We start from the raw sequence: 9,158 nt of genomic DNA, 5'->3' as shown, positions 1-9,158 counted from the left end.
TCTCTCTCTCTCTCTCTCCATTCCTTTTGACGGTTCAAGGAACATATTCATTGTGTCTTGAAAAATAGCAAAGTAAAATGGAAAATATAGATAGATAAAATGCACGCGATATAGCAAGACTATATGAGCTATGTAGATAGGAAGTGCTAAGACAGCCTCCATGAGAGTAATCAGAGGAAATCTCTTTCTATTAGGTCTTCACTATTGTGTTATAATATCCAAGAGTCTGCACTCTGTCGTAACCCGGTTAACAATGGAGCGTACCATTTGACTCTGTTGGAGCCACACGAAGGCCAAGGAGGGAAAGGTCACTCACGCACTCGACTTTACTGTGAGACTGGGGATTTAACCTCCATGGACGCACCAGCGCAGTGAAGTTTTTATAGAGAACAAAGACAGGTCAGGTCTGGGATTATTACAAGTCAAGCCTATGGTATAAAGCAACGTAAACGGAGTAGCACATTAGATCTATATCTCTATCAATAATAAACTTATATCTTCACTATAATTATGGAGTATAAATCGGCTATGGATGTTTAGAGGGGTTAGAAACTAGAAAGAAAGAAGATAATAGGTTCAGCACAGTCATATGATGACAACATAATCCGACTGAACCCAAGTTAGATTTAGTAAGAGTTTTACGTCACTTGCAAGGCAATCAAGTCAGACAAGTGCCGAAGATTAGAGGTCTTACAAGACAGTAACAAACACGAAAAAAAAAAGAAGGAGGAGAGATAAAGTTCCTTTAAAAATGCTACTCCGCTTTATGACAAACTAGATAATAAAACTGTGCCTACCTAACAAAGGCCATCTTTCCCTATATTTTCACTAGTCGAAAGCAATTCAGTGCGAACTTTGAAGGGCAAAGGCTTGGTTGCTGGAATAGCTGAGAGACAGAAGCAGAAACGGACTGAAGCGTGTTTGTTTTTTTTAAAGACAGAAGCAAATTTCTTCTAAAAATATGCTTAGAAGCAAAACTCGTTTATAATTCCACCACAACAATTAATGTAAAAAAACCAAAAACAACCCTCACCAGACCCTGACTCGCTGCCATAGATCTGCATGAACCATGTAAAGTAGTCTGAGGCATCCGTATTTTCGACTCCATTGTTCAAAACTGTCGCGTAGGAGTTGGCGTTTCCTGGGAAAGACAAGGCGGAGGTGGTCGTGGACCCGTATGTAGGTCCTCCAGTGATCCCAACGCCCCGCAAGTACATTGCGAATCGTTTCGTGCCCGCTGTCTCTGCCTCAGCCGCTGAGCTATAGTGGAGACTGCTCCGGGGAGGCCAGATGTACTGGTTGTCATCAAAGTCTCTGCTCTCTTGGGAGATCACGCCTATCTTCTCCGTGCTACCTGGGCAAATTACTCCTAGAAATGAAAAGCAGAAAGCAAAACAAATTTTAAAAAACCCAACAACAACAACAACAACAACAACTGTACTTCCTTTAAAAAAGAAGAACACATGAATATCTAAAGGACACTGACTTGTCGTGTACTAATAAATACTAAAGGCAGTCTGCCGTCGTACATCGAGTGATTCATGATTACTATTGTCAGACCATATTATGTCAGTAATACATGTAATAACAACAGTGACAAAAAAACAACAACAATAATAATAATAATAGTAATAATAATAATAATGATAATAATAATAATAATAATAATAATAATAATAATAATAATAATGCAAATAACAATGGTATAATAATAATGATTATAATAATGATAATAATAATGATAATAATGATTATAATGATGATGATGATGATGATGATGATGATGATGATGATGATGATGATGATGATGATGATAACAATAATAATAATAATAATAATAATAATAATAATAATAATAATAATAATCATCATAATAATCATAATAATAATCATAATAATCATAATAATAATACATTTGACCAAAGCATATGCTGTTGCTCGAAAGCAGGTTCTAAGTGTACACAGTTGCGTAGATATTCTCATAAATACCTCTGTAATCTGTTTAGAGGTCAGTACAAAAATTCATTTGATGATTGATTTGACATTTCAAAAGAGTACGAATAATCGAATGGGCAGATAATAATGTAATAATGAACCTGTTACGAAATCTTGATGAACTGATCTGGAGCTGGGATGTGATCATTCTAAATAATAGCAATACTACAACTTAATTAGTTAATTAAAAATCACGATATTTCTAACTTACATTCTTTCAAAAGTTAAAGTAAAAAGCTCTTTGAAAAGCTAGAGTGTACATACTATCTACTAATAAAGTCTGATGAACAAGTAGAAGCAAGGTATTAACAAAGACCGAACAACGTAAACGAGACCGTACAGCTTGGGCCAGACCGCGAATCTGACCAATACCATGGCAACAGGAATTGGGACGGTAAACTCAAACAAACTTGGGTGATTCTAAGGACACACACTGTAGTAAGTGGTGTGCGGCAATAAACTGCACTAATTTTACAAAACAGAACCCCTGAGTTAGCTTTTTTCGTTAAGCTCAAACAGTGTATTATTCAGTGAAAATTTGTTTCAAAATGCACACCTTTGTATTCACCATGACTGAAAGCGTGTGTTGTATCTTGTGTTTTAAGTAGATCTAGATATAGATATGGATCTAGATCTAGATTCTAGATCTAGATCTAGATCTAGATTCTAGATATAGATATAGATAGATCTATTGTACATCTTGTTTTTAGATCTTGGCTTCCTCGCATCTGGATATAGTTTCTTTGGTGTAGGTCTATCTAGATCTAATTCAGTGCTCATCTCCCAGTCAAGATCTAGAAAACAATGCATGCTATGTTTTTAGATCTAGATTTCTAGATCTAGATCTAAATATAGATTCTTTGACATTTTCTCATTGTAATTGTATACAAATGTCAGACTTCATTACAAAGTGAAGTGCTTTGCACAGGTTCACCAAAGCAAGCAGAGGAAGGCAAGAATATTTCAACCTTTGTAAAATAAAGCAAATTGGATTTAGCATTACACTTGCATCAGGAAATAGATATGGCGAGTTATATTCAAATCTCTCTTGCTCTTTCTTTTTCTCTTCATTTTTTTCTCTCTCTCTCTCTCTCTCTCTCTCTCTCTCTCTTGTTCTCTTTTCCTCTTCTTCTCCATTGTTGTTGTTGAATAATTAATTTATGAAGCTATTTGGTATGCAAAAATTGTTTAGAATTTTAATGTTATTGCTGCTTCCTCCCTTCCTTCCTCTGACTGGCTTCCGTTAGGAGGGCGGCAGTCTGCCGCAGGCCGACAGGTTAGAGGCAACCTCTTGTTTCCTCGTCCAGGGTACATATGGGCCCGGTCTCGCGTTGTTCTCTACTACAAGTGAGCCTCGATGTGCTCCCCCCCCCCCCCCCCCCGCGGGCACTCATACAGTGCGTGCAGCAGGTCGTCAGGACTAATTGTGCCACACGCCAGACAGGAATCATTGGGAGCGGAGCCTATTGCATGGAGATACGCCTGCAGGATGGGGCTCTTCGCGTTGCATCTTAGCTGCGATAACACTCTTCTCTGTCTGACAATAAGGTCTCTCTCTTTGTCCCTCTTCGGTTGTGGTTTCACCTTTCCCCCGACGGAGTCTTTCACTCGCGCTTTCTCCCATGCGTGGGCAATGATGTACCGCGAGATGCACGAGCTTGCTGACGCGAGATCGACTGGAGTGTTGGACTGGTCGAGGCCACCTCCCTTGTTGGCTAGGGCGTCAGCTCGGTCGTTCCCGTGGATGTCGCAATGTCCTGGTATCCATTGTATGCGAAGGTGTCCATGGATTTCACAGCAGTGGCAGATAGTGGTCCACATTTTGTCCTCTATCTCAGTACGAACTGCAGTCACTGCGGACAATAAGTGTTGAACAACTGACTGGGAGTCTGTGAAGATGTGAATTCTTTGAAAACGTGGTTGCTTTTCAAGCCATTGCAGTGCGCGGAGCAGGGCGGCAGTTTCAGCTCGGTAGCTGCTTCCGTGTAGTCATGAGGGCACGGATACTATGTTTCCTCCCCAGAAGATTTGTTTAGACGCCAGTATCCTCCTCCACATAACCTGTAGCCGTCGGTGACATGGCCGTCAGTGAAGATATCGAGGTCGGACGTAGGCAAACAGCGCGCGGTCTGGAAAGCTGCTTCACGTTGCATATGAGGTGGATCTGTTTTTGTCGTAGACACTGCAAGTTTGGAGTTGATTGTGAGGTTGCATGGGGTCTTCAACGGGGGAGTTGTACTCACTGGCCGTAGGTGCTCTCGGATTAGATGTGCTAGTCCCGCGTTATTAGAGCTCTGTTGGCCCACTTCCCTCCAACTGTTGATGGACTTTTAGCGTATTTTTGATGTTCTTTCAGCTGAGGCACGGATCGGGTTGTCTTCTGGGATTTTTTTTGCTCTCTCGTATGCCACAGCAGTTACAATGTTAGACTTAACCTCAAGAGGGATGAGGCCAGCTTCGTTTGTGAGCAGCATTGCATTTGAGACTCTCGTACACCCGGTAATTATTCTGGCTGAAGAGTTTTGAATAACATTTAAGGTCTCTCGATTTTTTTTGGCCGAAGCTGGGTTCCAGGCTGTGTGGGTATACTGGATGCCTGATATGATGTACGCGATGTACACCATACGTAGATCTTATTTGCTGCATCCCCAGTTTGTGCCGGAGAGCCTGTGGAGGAGATTGACACGTGGGGCCAGTTTTTTCTTTAATTTATTGATATGTTCTTTAAATATTAACTTGCAATCAACGGTCACGCCACGGAAGGTAGGTGTTTTGTTATAGGGCACCTCCTAGTCTCCCATTGTAAACGGGGTACGCCAGGGCATTTCACGGTTTCATGTCGTGAAAAAAGAGAATTCGCATTTCGCCACGTTAATTTCCATCTTCCATCGTTTTAACCAATCACAAATCGCAGATCTTGTCCAGAGCGGCTTGAACCATCGTGGCAGCAGTGTCAAGATTTTCATGGGATTGCCCATATTACCAGGTCGTCTGCGAAGAGGCTGGTGTTGGTGCCTACGGGTGGGTCATCTACATATCGTTGATGTACCTGAGAAACCTAAGTGGTGATAATACTCCGCCCTGAGGGACGCCGGCGAGGAAGCGATAGTAGCGACTTTCTTTTCCCTCAAAACGAACTCTGGACCTTCTGTCGTCTAGATAGGCCTTGATCTGTCGTTGTAGACAGGTGGGCATTCCTAAGGCGTTTATCTTGTAGAGGAGTCCAGTATACCACACCTTGTCAAAGGCTCTTGAAAAGTCTATTAGACAGAGTATGGTTCTCTTTGCTTTGTGCCTTGGTCCAGAGTTGTCCTGAAGTTTGTCGGCTATGTGTTGCGTTATCCTGGCGATCTGGTCCTCTGTGTTACGCTATGGTTGAAAGCCGGCTTGCATATTGTATAGTTGCTGGGTTTCCAACCAGAACGTCATTCTCACTTTTACTAATCTCTCGTATAATTTCCCAATGCAGCTTGTTAGTTGGGTGGGTCTGTACGAGGTCATTTGGGCAGGGTCCTTCCTGGTTTTAAGGATAGGAATTATCGTACCTTTTCGCCAGGCTGCTGGGTATTGGGCAGCTTTCCACACTCTATTGTAGATATTCAAGAGAGAATACAGGCCAGCTTCAGGAATATGGGTTAGCATCATATTGTGGATTCCGTCATCTCTTGCGAATGTATTTTTGAGAACTTGTAATGCAGCATTGAGTTCTGCCATAGTCAGGGGTGAGCATATTCCGTCCTGGCATTGGCATGCTGTTTTCATTGCTGTGTAGTTGCTTCGATGCGTCTTGCGATCAATGTTAATAGTTTCTCCTTTCGCTCTAGTTCAGCCTTTGTGTCACTCTTGATACAGGAGACCTCACAGTACATTTGGGCAAACTTCTTTGCTTCCTTTGCATTGTCTGTTTTCGTCTGTTGGTTAACTATTAGAGCTGCTCCTTGTAGTGATGATCTAGATTTCCCATTCAGGGCATTCACAGTTTGCCATATTTTGCTTAGGTTGCTGCGAGAGTCTAGTGTCGATACGTAATCTTGCCAGCTTTTCCTTTTTGCTCCACGGATGATGTTCTGGTCTTGGTATACTGTTCCCGCCATAGTTTACAATCAATCTCACTGTTATTTGCTAGTTTTCTTAGTCTAGTGCGCTCGGTAACAGCTTCTTGTACTCTCTCTCTCTCTCTCTCTCTCTCTCTCTCTCTCTCTCTCTCTGTCTGTCTGTCTGTCTGTCTGTCTGTCTGTCTCTCTCTCTCTCTCTCTCTCTCTCTCTCTCTCTCTCTCTCTCTCTCTCGCTCTCTCTCTCCCTCTGTTTTGCTCTCTCTGTATCTCTGTCTCTATCTCTAAATTTCGCCCCTTGTCTTTCCCCTCCCCCTCTCCCTCTTCTGCTTTCTCTCACTCTCTCTTTCCAATAAAAAAAGAAAAAAAGGTAACAAGAATCAAATAAAAGTAAGCACAAAAACACCTAAATATTCCCCGAGAGTACAATTACTGCTTTTTTTAAACCTAAAATTGTACACAAGGTAGTAAATGTTAAAACATATTTTTGGTTCCTGTGTTTTCCTATGTGCTTCGAGTTTACAGCCATGTAGATAAGTTTGATAGATTTTCAGATCAAAAAGAAACATCAGAACTTAATTTTAGTAGGAATATTCCTAAGAGATAACCTGTGGGGGCTCTCGTGGCCTAGAGGTCAAGGTGTTGGCCTCTCATTCAAAGGTCCCGGGTTCGAATCTGGGTAGCGATCAAAAAAATGTTCTTCTCTAAAATTGTCTCCTTTCACCTCCTTTCCTGCTCTCTAGCAATGTTCTGTTGTCTGCTTTCATTTCCACTTTCTGCCCCACCCCCTCACCTCCTTTTTCCCCTCCTCTGGGCTCCTGACTCTTTCTGCAGCCTTTCTACTGCTACTCCTTGGCTCCTCCTTACTGCTGTCTTTCTGCCACACCCCTGATCTTCTAGTAAAAAAGATCTACATCTAGCCTTCTTACAAGAGTGACAAAATCTCGGAGGATCTGTGTACAAGTTGCGCACGTTAAAGATCCCTTGGTGGTCTAAAATCGATAAGAGTAGGCTTCGGCGGCCACTCGGGCCAATTCAAAATTTCCTACCAACTGAAAATATTAGGTGTGTCCCGCGCGCTCATATGACATTATGCATTTGCGAGCGCCGTAAAACACTTTACAAACACAAACCAAAAGATAACCTGTCAATTTGTTATAGCGTTTATGCAACTAGCATTACAAATTTTATTGTCTTTCTCAGAGCTCCAATCTGTCCGTCAACATTAGGCCGCTTTCACACGAACCACTCTGTGCCGCTACTGTGTGGCTGTTTTCGCGTTGTCCGCGTGAAAGAGATGTTCTTATACTATAGTGTGGCCACCCTACCACAATATGTCGAAGGCCCAGGAAGTTGTCTCACTAACAAGGCAATCCCCAATGTCCGGAACGGATGCGGGAACAACTTAACTTTTTACTTGTTGTCAAATATTACCTCAACTATCGAACATAAGACTCTCCAGTTTTTGCATAAGGACTTGTATCAACTTTTCTGAACAGATCAATATTTTTGTAAACACCTGCTATCTGCATTCTAGAAAATTCCTTTATACATACTTATTGAAAATCCTAGTGGGTGATTTCTACAGAATTTGAAAGGTTTACAGTTGAGGCAATATCGCTTTTAAAAGATGGTGCGTCATTTTTTTTCTTCTAATCGCGACATTATGTTTATTGAAAGTATGTTTTGAGAAATTTTAGTGTAAAAAAGTGTTCACTCAAAAATTAATTTCTTGTAACAAGTTTTGCCACATAAAATGTCATTGGAAGCTGACGTAGGCCAAATGTGTAAACAAAATGTGTGTGAGAAGCGGGATGTGCTGGGAACAGTCCCATTTTCTGCGTGACGAAGCTTTATAGTATTTTATATTAGTTTATGAAGAAAAGTTTTTTAAAAATCTAACCTTAATCAATGTGTAAAAAATATGGTTAAGTTAACACGACTTGATACAAACTGCTGTGTAAAGTATGGGTGATACTTATTCACCTGTTAAACAGATATTTGAGGATACGTTGCGACACGAATTTGTTACTACACTGTTGTCGCCCAAAGTCTATTCTGCTATTGTCCGGGTGGGGTTGTAAAACATTTTTCTCTTCTCATTTTGGAAAACCCGGAAAGAGTAACATGTCAGAGACCCTAAAAGACTTCGAGCCAACACTTGTTTTACAGTACAATTAATTGCAAACATGTTCGAGAACTATACAAACTTCTGAGTTTGCTAATTATTTTTTTATTTAAAGAATGGGTGAAACAATAATAATATTGTTCTCACGGCTTTCCACAGAACCATTTACACTGTCACTATAGAGTAATACTGGCCTTACATCGCCGTATAAACTATACTTCCATTCCAGACTTATCTTCCTGAAAATTTGCTTCCTTTTTTGCTTTGAGCTTTGGGGGTCATGTTAGATGTATTGAAAAGGCGGGACAGGTACAGCAGGTAGAAAGATAAGGAGGACTTTCCGATTACAACCTTCACCCTCCTGCAAGAAGTTTGATTTAGAGAGAAATAACATTGACCTCAAACTTTAAAGAAAAGACTGATCCAGTCTCGATTTCTCCATACAATTTTTACAAGAATTGATAAAATGTATATGACCACAAGTATAAAAAAGATGAAAAGCATTTTAAACGACCCATCACACTACTTTTCCACGCAAATTGTAAGATCACGCAGAGGCAGATATGTACCTCTAAAAACAAAGAAAGAAAGAGAAAAAAGCGTTTTTTACGATCTAGCATAAAGCTTTTGTCAGAATAAAGATAAACGTGTATTGCTCTTTCGAGTATGTATCTGTATAGCTCTAAAGTTCTTGTCATTAAATTCCCGCTTGTGGTTGAATGATGCATCTGATGTATTATGTACATTTTGTAAGCTTTACTTTTCTTTTCATAACGAGTTTTAATAAGAGTAATATCTTATCTTGTTTTACCTTATCTTATCTAATCTTATCATAGAAAATGTTTTATAAACAAGCGGCCGTTGCAGTATGTCTGTTTTGGGCATACAACTAATTGGCGACAACATGAAACTAGTCGGGACGGTGCACACTGGGATGTTCTCGCATAATATACTACAGAGAACGTGTTCCCAGCAGCCCTACA

Source organism: Aplysia californica, unplaced genomic scaffold, assembly GCF_000002075.1.
Source record: "Aplysia californica isolate F4 #8 unplaced genomic scaffold, AplCal3.0 scaffold00051, whole genome shotgun sequence".
Lineage (NCBI taxonomy): Eukaryota > Metazoa > Mollusca > Gastropoda > Aplysiida > Aplysiidae > Aplysia > Aplysia californica.
Note: the sequence above shows the minus strand (reverse complement) of the source record.